This window comes from Ahaetulla prasina, chromosome 3 (genome assembly GCF_028640845.1).
Source record: "Ahaetulla prasina isolate Xishuangbanna chromosome 3, ASM2864084v1, whole genome shotgun sequence".
Classification (NCBI taxonomy): Eukaryota; Metazoa; Chordata; class Lepidosauria; order Squamata; family Colubridae; genus Ahaetulla; species Ahaetulla prasina.
The window spans coordinates 192,846,803-192,865,724 of record NC_080541.1 but is presented as its reverse complement, the minus strand read 5'-3'; positions in this window follow the sequence as shown (position 1 = coordinate 192,865,724).

Sequence of the window (18,922 nt, the reverse complement as noted above, 5' to 3'; positions counted from 1 at the left end):
GGCATGTTTCGCCTGATTCTGTATTGCTTGTTATGCGCTTCCTTATCTGGTCTATGTGGCGCTTCCATACCCTGCCATCCTCCAACTCTATTAGATATGACTTTGGTCCTGTTATTTCTAGGATCGTACCTGCTAACCAGATGGGGCCCTCGCTGTAGTTGTGTGCCCACACTAGGTCGCCTGTTGCCATCCCTCTTGTTTTACCTTGTGCCCCTTTGTAACCGTCTGGTGTGTAGTTTGGGTTTAAACGGTCCAGTGGGCACCTAAGCTTCCTACCCATTAATAGTTCGGCCGGGCTGCGGCCGGTTGTGACACAGGGGGTTCTGTGTTGGACTGCTAAATATGTATCAATTTTTGTTTGCCAATCGCCTGGCCTGATTCTGGACAATGCTTCCTTTGCGCTCCGAACGAAACATTCTGCAAGGCCGTTCATCGCAGGGTGGAAAGGCGCCGAGAGGACATGTCGGATGCCCTCCTCTGCCAAGTACCCCTCAAACTGGGTTGCCGTGAATTGCGGGCCGTTATCGGAGACTAACGTGTCGGGCAACCCGTGGGTTACAAATAGGTGCCGTAGGACTGAAATCACGGCCTCGGCTGTCATGGATTTCATGAGAATGATTTCCAGCCATTTGGAGTAGGCATCGACTACTACCAAAAAGGTTTGGCCGTGGAAGGGGCCGGCAAAATCGATATGGATCCTAGACCAGGGGCCCTGGGGTCTCTCCCATTCCCGAATTGGGGCCGTTGGGGTAGCGGTCTGGACTCCTGGCAGGCCTGGCATTTCCCTACCCTTTCAGCAATTTCCGAGTCCATTAAGGGCCACCACACATAGCTTCTTGCTAGACCCTTCATTCTCACGATCCCTGGGTGGCCTTCGTGAAGGAGATCCAATACCTTTTTCCTCAATTTCTCTGGGATCACCACTCAATCCCCCCATAGCAGGCACCCCTTGAGCCGAGAGTTCCCACATTTTTACAAACTCTTTAAACGCTCGCCGGCGCAGCGGGCCAACCTCTTTGTACCCAACCAATCACAGTTCTTATTGTAATGTCCTTATACGAAGCCCGAGCCACCTCTTTGGATGTGACTGGGCCAGAGTCCAGAGAGTCAATTAGCAGAACTGGTATCTCCGGAGTGGGGTCTTCGATAGTCTCTGGTAGCGGGCATCTGCTCAGGGCGTCTGCATGCCCTAATTCCTTTCCTGGCCGGTGTAGTAGTTTGTAAGAATACGCTGCCAGGAAGATAGTCCATCGGGTCAGTCTTGGCGAAAGTGCCACGGGCGTTGGGCGGTCGCCTGCCAGCAGACCTAGCAAAGGTCTATGGTCCGTGATGATTTCAAAATTACGACCAAATACATACTCATGGAATTTCTTTACTCCTGAGACTATAGCCAAGGCTTCCTTATCAAGCTGGCTATAATTCCTTTCAGTTGATGACATGGTTCGGGAGTAGTATGCAATAGGGGCTTCTGTGCCATTTGGTAACCGGTGGCTGAGCACAGCCCCCACCCCATAGGGAGATGCGTCACAGCTCAATACTAATGGCAGCGTGCCATTGTATTGGATAAGGAGGCTATCACTCGTTAGGAGATTCTTTACCCCTTCGAATGCCCTAGCTTCCGCCTTCCCCCAAGACCATGCAGCCGTCTTAGCTAATAATTTATGCAGCGGCTCTGCTACTGTTGCCTTATTCCTTAAGAATACTGCGTAGAAGTTGACCAGACCTAGGAATGCCTGTAACTCCGTTTTGTTCTTTGGAACCGGGGCCTTCCTGATGGCCCGTACCTTGCTCTCAGTGGGGTGAATCCCTTCCCTGTCTATCCGGTAGCCCAGGAATTCCACAGACTCAACCCCGATCTGGCATTTGTTTAGTTTAACCGTGAGACCGGCAGACCGGAAAATGCCCAAAACTTTTCGCAGCCTCACTCCTAATTCCTCTAGGTTTTCAGCGGATATCAGTACATCGTCAAAGTATGGTACCACCCCTGGTAGGCCCTGCAATAGCCGCTCCATCAGGTTCTGAAATAACCCTGGAGCCACACTAACCCCAAACTGTAATCGGGTACACTTAAAAGCCCCTCTGTGAGTCACAATTGTCTGCGCTTCGGCTGTGCTGCTATCTACGGGCAGCTGTTGATAGGCTTGGGCCAAGTCTAGCTTGGCAAAAACTTGCCCTTGCCCCATTGAGTGCAGTAAGTGCTGTACCACTGGGACGGGGTAAGCACTCTTTTGCAACGCTTTGTTAAGCGTTGCCTTGTAGTCAGCGCAAATCCGGACCGACCCGTCCGGTTTGACTGGAGTGACTATAGGGGTCTCCCACTTAGCATGGTCAACTGGCACTAGAATTCCCTGGTTTACTAGCTTGTCCAGTTCCCGGTCAATCCTGGGCTTTAGGGCGAACGGGACCCTCCTAGCCTTTAGGCGGATAGGGGCAACTTGGGGGTCTATGTTAAAGGAGATAGGGGTCCCCGTGTACTTGCCCAGGCAGTCTCTGAAAACGTCCCCAAATTCTTTCACGAGTGCGTCTTTGAGGTCGACTTCGTTTCTGAAGATTCCAGTCACTCCCATGCCCAACGCTCGGAACCAATCTAGTCCCAGCAAGCTTGGCAGGGTCCCATCGACGATGGTGATGGGCAGAGTTTTCTTGTATTGTCCATACTCGACGTGGACAGACGTTACCCCTCGGACGGGGATGCGATTTCCCTGGTAGTCTTGAACCTTTAATTTCTGTGGTTGCAGTTTGCGTTTTGCGATGGCGGGTAAGGCTCTCACGAGAGTGTCCCAGGACATGATCGTGATCGATGAGCCGGTGTCCACCTCCAATCGGCACGGCACCCCCTCAATCTTTGCCTTTGTAAAGATTTTTTTCTCTACGCGAGTTGATGCGTGACCCACTCTCACGACAGTCTGATTCAACTTCGCGCCTTTTTTAAACTGACCACTCGCGGGCCGCTTAGCCGTTCCCGCGCTCTGATTGGCCGGTTTGAATTTTTGGCGGGAAGGTTGGGGAGCTCGACAGACCTGTGCTAGGTGCCCCTTCTTTTCGCAACGCCGACAAGTTGCATCCTTAAATCTGCATTGTTGTCGTTGGTGTTGCCCTCCGCAACTCGCGCAGTCACCTCGGTCGTCTTTCTCCGGCCTCCCGGTGTGGAAGACTCCTTCCTCCTCCTCACCGTCCGATTTGGCCTGGACCTCTTCATGGTGGACCGGGGTTGATTTCGCACCAGCCGTTGGTGCGATCTGCTTTTGTAGGGTTTCCGCCGCTTGGGTAGACATCTCGTGAGCCCTGGCTTCGTCCAAGGCGTTTGCCAGCGTTAGGTTGCTCTTAGACAGCAGCCGCCTCCGCAAACGGATGTCCCTGACCCCGCGGATGAGTTGCTCCAGCAATGCCTCGTCCAAGTCTCGGTACTCGCAATGTTTTGAGGCTTTCCTCAGGGCAGCCATGTATGCGCTGATGGACTCGCCTTCTTGCTGTCTGCGCTCCCCGAATTCGAACCGTTGCACATACTTGGATGGCATTGGTGCAAAATGGGCTTTTAGTAAAGTCTGCAGAGTTTGCCATGGTACCGACTGTACCGGCGTTGGCTCAGCCAGGGATTCTGCGGTGTCGAAAACTTCTGGACCGCAGTGGCTCAGGAAATAGGCCCGTTTCCTGTTGTCTGAAACTCCTTGGAGTTCGTTCGCCTCGAGGAAACACTCGAAGCGAGCCATGTATGACCCCCATTTTTCCTTAGCTGGGTCTAATGGCGCTGGCGGTGTGTAGCCGGACATCGCTGCTTTCCGCCCTTGTTTTGCTGGGTTCGCGTCCTCCTGGTGAGTTCAGCTCTTTTCCTGGCGCTCTTAGCCTCGAGATCCCATCCTCGTCGCCAGTGTTAGATTCGGGCAATAACGAGGCAGGAGACCAGGATAGTGACAACAGCTCTTTACTATATGGTGAACCCAGCAACCCGGGCTGGGAAAAACCTCTCTTTATATACAGTATAGCCGGTGGCTTCAACCAATCAGCAACGTGCTATTTTCCCGCCAAAACTTTTAAAGATACATTACAGTTGGAAAAGCAGAAGAAAGACCACATTGTTGACTTATTGTAATATTAACAGCCAGTCTACGTAAAGGCCTTAATAAACTGTACTAAATATGGTGAAATATTTTAGATAGATAGAATTCTTTATTGGCCACGTGTGACTGGACACACAAGGAATTTGACTTTGGTGCATATGCTCTCAATGTACATAAAAAGAAAAGATACATTCATTAAGAATCGTAAGGTTTATGATTCTTAATGATAGTCCTAGGGTACATATAAGCAATCAGGAAACAATATCAATATAAATCATAAGGATAAAAGCAACAAAGTTACAGTCATACAGTCATAAGTGGAAGGATATGGGTGATGGGAATGATGAGAAGACTAATAGCAATGCAGACTTAATAAATAGTTTGACAGTGTTGAAGGAATTATTTCTTTAGCAGAGTGATGGCATTTGGGAAAAAATTGTTCTTGTGTCTAGTTGTTCTGGTGTGCAGTGCTTTATAGCGTCGTTTTGAGGGTAGGATTGAAACAGTTTTATGTCCAGGATGTGAGGGGTCTGTAAATATTTTCACAGCCCTCTTTTTGACTCATGCAGTATACAGGTCCTCAATGGAAGGCAGGTTGGTAGCAATTGATTTTTCTGCAGTTCTAATTATCCTCCGAAGTCTGTGTCTGTCTTGGGTTGCAGACCAAATCAGACAGTTATAGAGGTGCAGATGACAGACTTAATAATTCCTCTGCAGAACTGTATCAGCAGCTCCTTGGGCAGTTTGAGCTTCCTGAGTTGGCACAGAAAGAAACTCAAACTTATTGTGGTTATTAACCAGAATAAAACATAATCAGTATTAAATATAATAATTGCTCCATTAGGATATAATATAGAGCTGCCTCATGCATTATCTTCCAGCTTTCTCCAACCTAGTGCCATGTATTTTTTTCCCTGATTATCAAATAGAATTGAGTCCTCCTGAGAGCTACAATCATGTTCAATCAAATATAAGCATTATAAAATCTGGTCATAAAGTGATATTTCATAGTTCACCAACAAATTTTGTAGACAGATGACTCTGATACTGAGATATTTAGAGAGAACAACAGTTGAAGCAGGCAGGATATCTGGAAATTCTGAATGATCATATTGAATGATTCAGATTGAATTGCTGAATGAAATGGGATGCATCCAGAATTTGACAACTGAAAAGAATTTTAATGGGTTCAGAAAATGAAGTTGACCCAATGTAATACCTCCAATCAAAATATTACATTGATTCAAATTTAACCGAAACCAAATATGTAAACTAAAGGTCAGGGAAAACAAGGGAAGCAATAACAAATGCATGAAAAGAAATTGTCACTTGTAATGTTACATTATTAAGATATTTATCCCAAAGAATGTTGGAAATTAGAGTATGATTTGTAACATTAAAGGAGGATTGGTGCTGCAGTTATTAAGGCATGTGTCTCTGACTCAAATCTTCTGTAAAATGCAAATATAATATTTGGCCAGGTTGTAATGGTGCAATAAAGGGTGCCTTTTTTTCTTTTTACAAAGGCTATATTGAGAAATGTAATTTTTTTCCTGAACATTTTCTCAAACATCTATCTTTGAGCAAAACTTTCTGAGAGTTTTGCCTTAGTATATCTTCTTCACATGGGAAACTGTGTTTCAGTCAGTTAATATATGATGATAGCACCTGACTTTTGGCTTGTCGACAAACAGTACTTACCCTGCAGAAAAGAGACTTCTGTTTTTTTGTTGTTTTTTTGTTTGTTTTTTAAAGGAACCTTTCTTGATCCCAAGTAGTGAGCATCTATTATTACTTTTTTCAATCTGGTCCAAATCCAGTTAGCTCTGGGGCCTTATACCAGGGGTCTCCAACCTTGGTCCCTTTAAGACTTGTGGACTTCAACTCCCAGAGTTCCTCAGCCAGCTTTGCTTTGCTTTGCTGGCTGAGGGACTCTGGGAGTTGAAGTTTACAAGTCTTAAAGGGACCAAGGTTGGAGACCCCTGCCTTATATAGTTCAAGAAACACACCTGGGAATTTCTTGAACCCGTGTTCCTTGTTTTCTGGCTTAGCACTATACCCAATTAGGGGCAACATCTCTTTGTCTTATCAATATTAATTGCTTTTCATGCATTTAGGTGCTTTGGGGAATACATATATTAAATTTCCCCAGAGAATTTGTACTCATACTTGCTACCCTGTTATTGTACATTTTATTTTCTCCAAGAGGACTTATCATCCCATTTATTTTCATTCTAATCCAATCCTCCATCAGGCTTTTGTCATCAGATCGCAATCCACTTTGTGTCCTTGTTTATCAGCAATGAATTAGCCATGCTTCCAAAGAGGCTTTTGCGGAAATTTGCACAATACTTTCTGTATTGATTTAACGTTTCCTTTCTGGCTCACCTTCTTCCTGATTTCTACAACATTTAGATATTAAATATTCATATGTGAGAAAAACTTTCAAGCAATTTTAACAGATTTTAATAACAATTCTGCCAAAGAGTTTCACAGATTGGATCACCTATAAGTACTCTAGAAGTTGGAATAACAGTGTATTGATAGATTGCCCTGATTTAGATGAACAGCAACAAACTATGATAATGTGGTCATACAATCACTCCATGATGGTAACAGTAAGCATAATTAATATAAATGTATGTAATCATCCGAGAGGGAAGTGATGGCTCAGCAGTTAAGATGCTGGGCTTGTCAGCTGGAAAGCACCGGACAATGGATGAGGTCCCATTACTTGTTCCAGCTCCTTCCCACCTAGCAATTTGTAAGTATGCAAATGTGAATAGATAAACAAGTACCACTTTGGTGGAAAGGTAACAGCATTCGGTACCCCTTGGCGTATAGTCACATGACCTTGGAAGGATCTATGGACAAAGCTGGCTTCCTCAGCTAAGAAACAGAGTTGAGTACCAGTCCCTAGAGTCAGACACAACTGGTCAGAGGAAACCCTTACATTACCTAGCCATCTAGAAATAAAGACAGAAAAGCATCCATGGACATTAATGAATACGAACAAAAACAACAACAACCTTGAAGTAGCCGTGATCATATCCTGTATGAACAAAGAACATTGGGCATAAGGAAGCATTTGTTATGCTTTTTTAGGGATATATGGAGTAAATACCACTTAGTTATATTGACTGGAGCATGTGTACACCTTGGCAATAAACCAAAATTAGGAAAAAAAATTGACAAATCCTGATTTTGGTATGAGTTAATAGGCATATTGAACATCCTATAAACATTGAAAACTGAGCCTCTGACATCAACTACCTTTCACACAACTGCATAACTAGTGAAAACTAAACTGCCATTATAATCTATCAATAGTTCTTGCTATAAAAGTGGATTTAACACCTAAACCAGTTGTGATTTTGTTGCTAAGTCCAGGAAGTTATAGATGGAGAACTATTCATGAGTGGGTTTATTCAACCATGTGAAAGAGACTAGCCTTCATTTAATTGTTAACATTTAAAGTTAAAGGTAAATGTTCCCCTTGCACATACGTGCTAGTCGTTGCTGACTCTAGGGGGTGGTGCTCATCTCTGTTTCAAAGCTGAAGAGTCAGTGCTGTCTGAAGACGTCTCCGTAGTCATGTACCCGGCATGACTCAATGCCAAAGGTGCACGGAACGCTGTTACCTTCCCACCAAAGCTGTTACCTTCCCACTGAGTCCTTTGGGAGATAGGGCGGTATATAAATATAAACAATAATAATAATAATAATAATAATAATAATAATAATAATAATAATAATAATAATAATAATAATAATAATAAAGGTGGTCCCTATTTTTTCTACTTGCATTTTTACATGCTTTCAAAACTGCTAGGTTGGCAGAAGCTGGGACAAGTAACGGGAGCTCACCCCATTACACGGCAGCACTAGGGATTCGAACCGCTGAGCTGCCGACCTTTTGATCAACAAGCTCAACGTCCTAGCCCCTGAACCACCGTGTCCCTTGTTAACATTTAACTGAGGGTAAAAGTTCAGCAGACGGGAGAATAGAAGGAAAAATGATGGTCCTTTCTACCAACAAATAGCTGGTGATTCCTCTCTGCAACTAGGAAGATCTTACTCAAGGAAGGAATATGTGATCAGTTCAGCTTGGCTGTTTGCATTGATTTTATCTGGAGATCTGTCTCTGTAATGGTTCTATTCCATTATTTCTATGTTTCCATAATTTTTTCATAATTTCCTTTTCCCCAAGAAACTCTTTTTAATATATCTAAAGACGTTAGTTTCATTGTTTTCAAAAAGGAGTATATTATCACAATTTTTCATATATGCAACATTGACTGTTAGCATTAACTCTTGCATATCAGGATTGATGCCAGATTTCTTAAATTCTATACGCTTGGACTAGGAACAGGAAAATTCAAAGCTCCTTTTGCTGTATTTTGCTAGAACTGGACTGAAAGCAAAATTTCTGGGTAGAAAGGCTAAGAGCTCTCCAGCATCAAGAGATTCAGGCCGACCACAACCTAATGGTCAAGAAGGGGTGGTTCGACCAACCACCAGTGAAGAAGAGTCTACACTTCCAGAGAGCTTTAAATTAAACCTCCCCCACTTTATGCCAGATTGTAATATACAATTCTATTCATAATTTACACCTGCTACCTCACTATGTAAAAACCTAAACACATGCCAATGGAGTAGATTTGTTCTGTGCAAGAATAGTTCTCCATCTATCATTTCCTGGGTCTAGCTACAACTCTGGAATTCTACATTAGTCACCCATCCAAGTACTAATCAAGCCCGGCCCTGCTTAGCTTCCAAAATCAGCCATGTTCAGGCAGGTGCAGCAAATATATTTGCATGCACACAAATGAAATCTTCCCTACAGGGAGCATCATAATACTGATTGGCAAATTGTTACAAAATATATATTGTTGCACTAGAAACCCTACTCCCTCATAGCTACAGTATTCCCAGCAGTTTACCAATCATCAAATTAATAACTATCACAACTGGGAAAAGAGTTCTCTCACAACAATCAAGCTCTCTAACTGCTTGCTAGTTAGCTGATTGGCAGACTGCCAGGTAGTATGAAATAGTTCCCAGTGTAAACCATAGCCCTACTCTTATCGGATTATGCTAGCTACTAGTTTTAAACTAGATGCAAGCAAAAAAAATTCCAAAGGTCAGGATAGCCTGTGATGAATGTATAGACTCACAGGAGTGGTATAATTGTCAATATGTTTGCTAGTACCAGATATGCAGTATCTACCTGAGAAAAAGAAACTTCTTGCTTCACTCCCCAAAGAACAGGAGGTGGATGACATTCCCTTAGGTAGCATAGGGACTGCTTGCACTTCTCTTAGCTACAGAGTTGTGGAGGGGAACCAGGGATGGGCTGCTGGAGTTTCACAGGATTTGGGAGAACCTCTAGCTAAGATTCGATTCGATTCGATTCTATTCTAAGATTCTGTGCAGTTTGGAGAACCCCAAATCCCACTCCTGGCTGGCCCCGCCCACCCCATCCTGCCTCTCCCAGGAGTCCCCATGCAATCCATTTTGGATGCAGTTAAGTGCAGGCCATGCACAGAGGCTTGGGGAGGATAGAAATCAGGCCTACCGGAAGTTCAGGAAGGCAGGATATGGGCCTGTTTCTGGCCTCCAGAGAGCCTCTGGAGCCTGAGGATGCCTCTGGAGCCCCAGAGGCTCGAGGAAAGCCTCTGGAGCCCGAGGAGGACAAAAATGCCCCCCCTTCCGTGGTACAGGAGGCCGACTTGGCCATGGTTACCATGGCCATGCCCACCCAGCAACTGGGCAGAGAACCCCTTGCTAAAAATTTTGAAGCCCACTCTTGGGGGGAATGTGTGCATTTCCTATATTTCAGTATGCAGTCATCTAAGATCTTCAACTTCTCTGTTTCCTTTATCTCAGTTAAAGCCTGAAAAAAACGAAGGAATTGGAGGCAGCTGAGGCAGCTGCAAATGATGGAAAGATATGTAATAGAAAAGGAGGACGGACCATAACAAATGTTTCATCAACTGATAACAAAAAAATAAAAAGCAAAGTAGCAACAAAAGAAAATTTGAAATAAATTCTAAAATATTAAGAACATGAGGATATAAGAAATAGAATCTATTTGGCAATGGAAGAAAAAATTTTTAAGGAATCAGAAACCAGATTTCATCAAAACATTATCTTGGGTAATGTGTGATGTATCATGACATTTCTCTCATATTATATTTGAAAAGCTAAATTAATTTTGATGGCCCATCATTTGAGCTACAGCCCGTTTTCATGTCTAGAAATACCTGGTATAACAAACAACATTATTTCCCCTTCATGCTGCCATGAAACAAATGTCTTCATTTTGGACTTTCTTTTCCTTCATCCCACCCCATCCCATCCCATCCCTTTCCTCTTTTCTTTTGTTCAGTTGTTAGAGTTTATGTTATACTTTTAAAAATGGATTCTTTCTCTAAAATTCACTGTTCAGATTAGCCATTTTTCAAAAGAATGTACTTGACATTACAAGAGGAGATATTTCTAGAGGAATATATATACAATTATAATCACAGCAACAACAAAATGATTTTTCCAGAGAAATCCTCACAGGTCACTAAGAAAAAAAAAAAGCTAAACTGCTAATTCATACATTCTCAATTTAATTATGGACATACAGAGTTATAATAGTATAAAAATGATGTCACCATTATACAGATTCTAGAGAGCATTATTTTCAGATGAAAATGTTAGTTTAAGGAGTAATTCCTGAAGCAAGTTACAAAGAAAAAAAAAAGAGAAAGCTTTTGTAAGCTTAATATCCTAGCACCATTTTGATCTGAATGACTTTATATTTTAAAAATTTGGAATGGAAGGGGAGGCGAAGGGAGGGAAAAAAGTTGATTTTGAATAGTGATCATGATAATATTGTGACAGACATGAAATATCATTTCTTCTTTTGTAGATAAGGAAGGAAAAGTACTTATTTTAAATTGTTGGCTTGCCATTCTTCAAACCAAAATTTCCTCAGGCTTACAATAGAGTAACACTCCTATTATCTACATAAATATGGAAAGTAATAGAAGAAGATTCTAACCAAATTATATCAGCTAACTTGGAAAATGACACAGGGGTCAGCAGTTTGTGTTATGTTGGGTGAGTGAAGAGACTGGAAGCAGGCTTCAGACAACAGCTCGGACCTGATAGAAACCTTTCAGGCTGTCAGCATCTAACAGTTTGAAAGGTATCAATATCTACATATCATTAGCAAAAGACCCTTACAAACCATTTAAACTATCATATAAGATACTTAATTTTACATACTAGCAAAATAATGCTTAAAATCATCCAATGCAAATTGCAATCCTCTTTGGAAAAAGAGACGCCAGATGTTCATGCTGTCTTAAGAAAAGGCTAAGGAACAAGAGATGCTGTAGCTAATTGAAAAAGCCAAAGAGTAAAAAAGAAATCAGTATCAGCTTAATCGATTATTGGGAGGTCTCTCCAACCGTGAAATATCCTTATGAAATTTGGAAACCCAGTATATCTCAGTGACCTCATGCAAAACCCATACACAAGTCAGGAAATCTCAGTCTGGATGGAACATGGTGAAACAAATTTACTATAGGTTGGTAAAAGAGTGAGACAAGGCTGTATACTCTCCTTTTTTTTTTTACAACCCTATAACCCCTCGATTCAGGATACCGTCAAGCGACTGAATGGAGCTGAGCATTTATTGGCCAGAGGCCCTTCCTGATGCCTTCATGGAGTTTGCAGCAGATACTTTCTCTTTGTGCCCTAGAGAGAAACATCTGCCACTACCTAGGATTGAACTCTCAACCTTCCAAGTAGGAGGTTTACCACATCCTTACCACTAAGCCATCACACAACTCACTCTACCTTATTCATGTATATACTACTAAAACTCTTATGTCTATAACCTTTAACTGGGCAAAAGAGTACATCATCGGGCAAAAGCTTTTCAAGTGTTTTATAACATAATACAAACTGTCATTAAACATTTCCTGTGGTTAAACTCCTGATGTTTGACTGTGCTATCAAGTTCAATGTCTCCCTGAATTTTTAAGGGCTTTTCAAGAAAAGTTAAATGTTGAAGGTACTGAAAAATCTGGTAGAGAAATATCTCTGAAGTGATATCCCAAAGGTAGCTAGTTTCTCTAGTTTTACCTATACGCTGAACATATATTAAGGGAGGCTGGAATGGAACAAAATTAGCGTGGTTTTAATATTGGAGAAAGAAACACCAATAACCCACACTATGCATTTTGTTTAATATAATTTTATTAGATGTTTTAAAAACAAGAGTAAAAATTAATACAAATTTAAAGAAAGTAAGAAGGAAAAAAGAAAAGGGGACAAATAAAAGAAAAAGCTAGAGTATAAATTATAAAAGGGGAGAAAGGTAGAATACAAAAAGAAAAGAAGGAGAAAAGTGTCTTCCAATCTTCTTACAGAAATTATAAATACAATTATAGATTTACCTATTTTTCTAAAGACACCTTGAATGTTTCCTTTCTATACCATCAAAACCACAGGTAATACATTCATTTTTTTCTGTTTGACACATAAAATTTCTGAGAAATTCCTGAGAAATTTCACGTCTGGGAAAACTGGAATTTCCAGTTGCAATAAACATAGTTATCTTTTCTCTAATCAACCAGGATAAATTGGCCATCTTAACAAGTTCTATCAGAGTATTGATGTTTCTGAAATTTAGTGTTAGAGAACACTGCTGAGAACCATGAAGTGAACGGTCAAGAAATCAAATAAATCATAGAATGAACACATTCAGAGTTCTCATTTATAAGCGCAAATGATCAACCTCACTTCAACATATTTTGGAAACATTGTGTGAAAACCTTGATTTTGTCTATGATTGTGAGGAAAGAAGAGGAGACCAACAGAAAATGAATGGACTAAATTACAGAAATGATGGGTGCACTGTGGTTGCTAAGAGTCAACACCAACTTGATGTTACATAATCAAACGTATAGATATATAGGTTTTGAGATTTAATTTTCTTAATTTTTTGGGAAAATTGGGATGGAAGCTGTGATTCATACTTAGAATTAATTTGTAAACAAATTTTTTATCACTCTTTCCTCCAAAAGATAAATATTATTTGCCTAATATAGCTCAGTAGCAAGATTTGCAATTGCAACATCTATTGACTTTTTAATTTGTATTTATGTAATTTTCAGATTCAGAAACACTTAATCTACAAGTGATTATTAAATTCTATGACAGAAAATGCCAAAGAATGTTCAAACTCATTTCACATGCTAGTAAGGTTATGCTTAAAATCCTACAAGCTAGGCTCCAGCAATATGTGGATCGAGAACTACCAGAAGTACAGGCAGGATTTCGTAGAGGCAGAGGAACTAGAGATCAAATTGCCAACATACGCTGGATCATGGAGAAAGCTAGGGAGTTCCAGAAAAACATCTACTTCTGCTTCATTGACTATGCTAAAGCCTTTGATTGTGTGGATCACAACAAATTGTGGCAAGTTCTTAAAGAGATGGGAGTACCAGACCATCTTATTTGTCTCTTGAGAAACCTGTATGCGGGTCAAGAAGCCACAGTGAGAACTGGACATGGAACCACTGATTGGTTCAAAATTGGGAAAGGAGTCCGGCAAGGCTGTATACTATCACCCTGCCTATTTAACTTATATGCAGAACACATCATGAGAAAGGCGGGGCTAGATGAATCAAAAATTGGAATTAAGATTGCCGGAAGAAATATCAACAACCTCAGATATGCAGATGATACCACTCTAATGGCAGAAAGCGAAGAGGAACTAAAGAGTCTCTTGATGCGGGTGAAGGAGGAGAGTGCAAAAGTTGGCTTGAAACTCAACATTAAGAAAACTAAAATCATGGCATCTGTCCCTTTCAATTCCTGGCAGATAGATGGTGAAGAAATGGAGGTAGTGACAGATTTTATTTTCCTGGGCTCCAAGATCACCGCAGATGGGGACTGCAGCCAAGAAATTAAAAGACGCTTGCTCCTGGGGAGGAAAGCTATGGCAAATCTAGACAGCGTACTAAAAAGCAGAGACATCACCCTGCCAACCAAAGTGTTTATAGTCAAAGCTATGGTTTTCCCAGTTGCAATGTATGGCTGTGAAGGTTGGACCATAAGAAAGGCTGAGCACCAAAGAATTGAGGTCTTTGAACTCTGGTGCTGGAGAAGACTCCTGCGAGTTCCTTGGACTGCAAGGCGAACAAATAAGTCAGTTCTAGAGGAGATCAACCCTGACTGCTCTTTAGAAGGCCAGATCCTGAAGATGAAACTGAAATACTTTGGCCACCTAATGAGAAAGAAGGACTCACTGGAGAAGAGCCTAATGCTGGGAAAGATTGAGGGCAAAAGAAGAAGGGGACGACAGAGAACGAGGTGGCTGGATGGAGTCACTGAAGCAGTAGGCATGAGTTTAAATGGACTCCAGAGGATGGTAGAGGACAGGAAGGCCTGGAGGAATGTTGTCCATGGGGTCGCGATGGGTCGGACACGATTTCGCAACTAACAACAACATGACAGAAAAAAGCCTACAATTTAGACTTCATAAAATTCTGTTGATAATCAATTTGCTTTGCAAACTTTAGTGGTTGGATGGAATAAAAATTAAATGTTACTATTTTGCCTAGGTGATGAGATAAAATTCTAACATTAATACCCAAAATGTCAATAGATCTTAGATTATAACTTATTCAACAACAAATGGTATTTTGCATTTATTGGATTTCATTTCATTTACTGTATATAAAAAAGGCTTGAGTAAATTGTCATGCTGCTGAAGTTGTAATGAGATCAATGCTTCATTTAAACATACATTTGTTCAATGTCCTATAATTGTTCCTTGTCAAGAGCTAGTTATTACAGAATTATATTATATTATATTATATTAATTCAACAGTGATTTAATATTTTCAGATGTTCATATTCTTTTGCACTGTATCTCTAGCAAATGAAAATTGGCATTTGGACAAAGAAAGTAGATTCTCTGTGCCATATTTATCCTGAAAAGATTTATTCTTCAACACTAGAAAGTCAAAATACGGCTGTAACTACTAATTGTTTTCAGAGTTAAAATTATTACCAAGTTAAAAATGGATTGCTTCAATGCAGATTAGTTATATGATTATATTATAAAATGACTATAAGGTACTGAAATGGTTATGTAAAATTTTCACATAGATGTAGATATATAGATAAACATATACATATATTCCCTCTCTTCCTTTTCTTTCTTCATAAATTTGTATATGCTTTTTTCTCTTTCCTTCTATTTAATTAAAAGAAAAACTGAAACAAAACAGCATCACAATTCTGAACTTTACGTTAGATTTAAAAAGCCAGTGCATTTTTTAAAAAAAAACTTTTAAAGCATACAGTAACTGGTTAAGAGAGTATCTTTTTTTTCACTCAGCTTTTTCAGGTGTTCACTTCTTCCTACATACTTTTCTCAAACACAAAATTACTTTGAGGTAGTTGAAAAATATTAAAAATATTAACATTAAATATTTAATATTAAAATATCAAAAATGTGAGATTTATGTTTTATGAAATAAGTAAATATGTAATTAAATGTATGTTTGTAGCTTCCCCAGATGCACATTTCAATCCAAATGAACAACAGTAAAAGATGTCACTTATTGATGGACATTGTGTTTCTACTTCTGGGCAGTTCCTGTTCTCCAGATTAGACAATAGTTCAGCCAAGTGATCAATCAGAAGAAAAGAGGGATGAAGAAAAAAAAACATTTAGGGCTTAAATAATCCCACAGAACAGGACAAGATTTAAAATGAACATTTTGTAAGATTATTCAGAATAATTTCAAATAATATGCAAATTGTTCCTTTTATAATAACAACAACAACAACAACAACAGAGTTGGAAGGGACCTTGGAGGCCTTCTAGTCCAACCCCCTGCCCTGGCAGGAAACCATCTCAAACAGATGGTTATCCAACATTTTCTTAAAAATTTCCAGTGTTGGAGCATTCACAACTTCTGCAGGCAAGTCGTTCCATTTATTAATTGTTCTGTCAGGAAATTTCTCCTTAGTTCTAAGTTGCTTCTTTCCTTGATCAGTTTCTACCCATTGCTTCTTGTTCTACCCTCAGGGGCTTTGGAGAACAGCCCGGCTCCTCTTCTTTGTGGCAACCCCTGAGATATTGGAACACTGCTATCATCTCCCCTAGTCCTTTTTATTAAACTAGACATACCCAGTTCCTGCAACCGTTCTTCATATGTTTTAGCCTCCAGGCCCCTAATCATCTTTGTTGCTCTTCTCTGCACTCTTTCTAGAGTCTCAGCATCTTTTTTACTTCGCGGCGACCAAAACTGAATGCAGTATTCCAAGTGTGGCCTTACCAAGGCATTATAACACTTCATGTGATCTTGAGTCTATCCCTCTGTTTATGCAGCCCAGAACTGTGTTGGCTTTTTTAGCAGCTGCTGCACACTGCTGGCTCATATCTAAGTGGTTGTCCACTAGGACTCCAAGATCCCTCTCACAGGTACTACTATTGAGCAAGGTACCACATATATGGTACCTGTGCATTTTGTTTTTTGTTTTTTTGCCTAAATGTAGAACCTTACTTTTTTCACTGTTGAATTTCATTTTGTTCATTTTGTTCCTATTCGTTTGTAGAATGAATCTACTTGTAATCAGTAAAACAACAAGACAGTCATTCACCAGTTTAGTGCAACCATCTGAATATTACATAATCATGTTTTGTGCTACTGATGTTCTTGGATTTACTGTTCTCTTAAGGATAACATGTTGTTTTTATGCCTCCTACTCTCTTCTAATCATATTAGGAGATTCATCTATGCTGACAATAGACAATGGAAGATGACAAGGATACTCATTGGATGAGTATGCACAATTTAAATTTAACAGACCCAAGTTCCAATCCTTGGCTTCTTCTTAGAGCAGCGTTTCTCAGCCTTGGCAACTTGAATTCTAGCTGGGGAATTCTGGGAGTTGAAGTCCACACATCTTTAAGCTGTCCCGGTTGAAAAAAATGCTGCCTTGGAGATTCACTGCTAGCTAATGCAACTGCTAAGTGAGATGAATCAGTGGTCTAGCTTCTTGTAAGACAACTCCTATTATGAAATGAATTTATAAAATTCATTTTTTATAAAATTATAAAATTATAATTTTATAATGTTATAATGTTATAAAATGAATGTTTTCAGCAGCCTCTCAACTTCTGTAAATTTCTTTTCACTGTTTTCATACACCATGAATTATATTGCAAAGGCTTATAATCTTGTGTTCTTTTTCCAGTCCATTCATATATATTTAGATTCTTAAATACAATGAATATTTCTACTGAAATTCCAATCCTCTAATTTGTCTTTCCCAACCTGACTCTCCCTTCCCTGCTTCATTTCCATTCTCAAAAAGGGGATGCTAGAATGCTTAAGAGGAAGGTTCTTTTAACCAACCTCTGAAAGATTAGCATTTGCATCTTACCTCAAAGACCAATACATTGGTTAAGAATTGTTTGTCAGCAACTATATCTTGAGTTGCACTAACGTGCTTAAATGTACTAGAAATAAGTAGGGTTTTTTTTTTTCATTAGAAGCAAACATAGTCCAAGAGCATGTAAAAACCAAGTAAAGCTTGACACCACAAATGTATATTGCATTTAAAATTCCTACCCTAGGTATTCTGATGGCTATAATATTCCATTGCACAAACTGAACCGTTCTTCTGTTTCTAGATTAATGGAGCACAACCAGCCAAACTCCCTAGATAAATCACTCAGGATTATTAAGTGTTGGCTGCATACTGTACTAACTGCTCTTCTATTAATGGTTGCAATCAACCATTTGGCTGGGGAAATATCAGGTGAGGTGATAAGAGATATACATAAATATCTCATTACCTAGAAACGTAAGAAACAAATTAGATTTTCATAAAGATCTCTGAATAAATGCTAGCCTCAATGACTGTTTTTACTTATAACTATTGTTTTGTGTGTGTGTGTGTGTGTGTGTGTGTGTGTGTGTGTGTTTCACGCTTTATTTTCCCTATTTTTTTAATGAAATAGATTAAGCTAAAAGAGAGTTTTTTTGCATATGGCCATCATATGGAACATGAAGGATTTTGCCCTGCACTTCATTTTGTATTTATTCACTTATCCTTTGGTATTTAAGGCTTCTCAGAATTTTACGTTGCATATTTTTATTTTAAAATATGTACTTAAGAGAATGCATTAGGGAAATTAACACATAAATATGGGGAAAATGTGGATAAAAAAATATTCAGCAAATAAAATACAAAACTTTACAAAAAAGTAGCACAATAGATAAAATATTCAAAAGATCAGCTCTGCATGATATGTAGGAGATACCAAACAGGAAAGGGATTGATACTATACTTTGGCTGAGTAGTGGATAACAAATGAAGTTTTATATAGGAGAAATAGAAAGTCAATCTGATGTAGTGGTTAAGACATCAGGCTAGAACCCAGGAATCTGTAAGTCTCTAATGTCACCTTAGTCACAAAAGCCAGCTAGATGGCTTTCTCGGGCTGTCTCAGCCCTAGGAACGAGGCAATGGCAAACCACTTCTAAAAAACCTTGCCAAGTAAACTGCAAGGAATTGGACATGACTGAATAGAAGGAAAAAAAACCAGAGAAATTAGGGGTTGTTGTGCACATAATAAGAATTAACTTTGGAATGGAAAACACACTGAAACAATGTTAACGTCTTATGCAGGGGTCTCCAACCTTGGCAACTTTAAGCCTGGCGGACTTCAACTCCCAGAATGCCCCAGCCACACCCCTGGTCTTATGTAGTCATACCTTTACTGACGTTCTTGCATGAGAATGTAATTTGATTCCACTGCTTGAGGCAAAGTG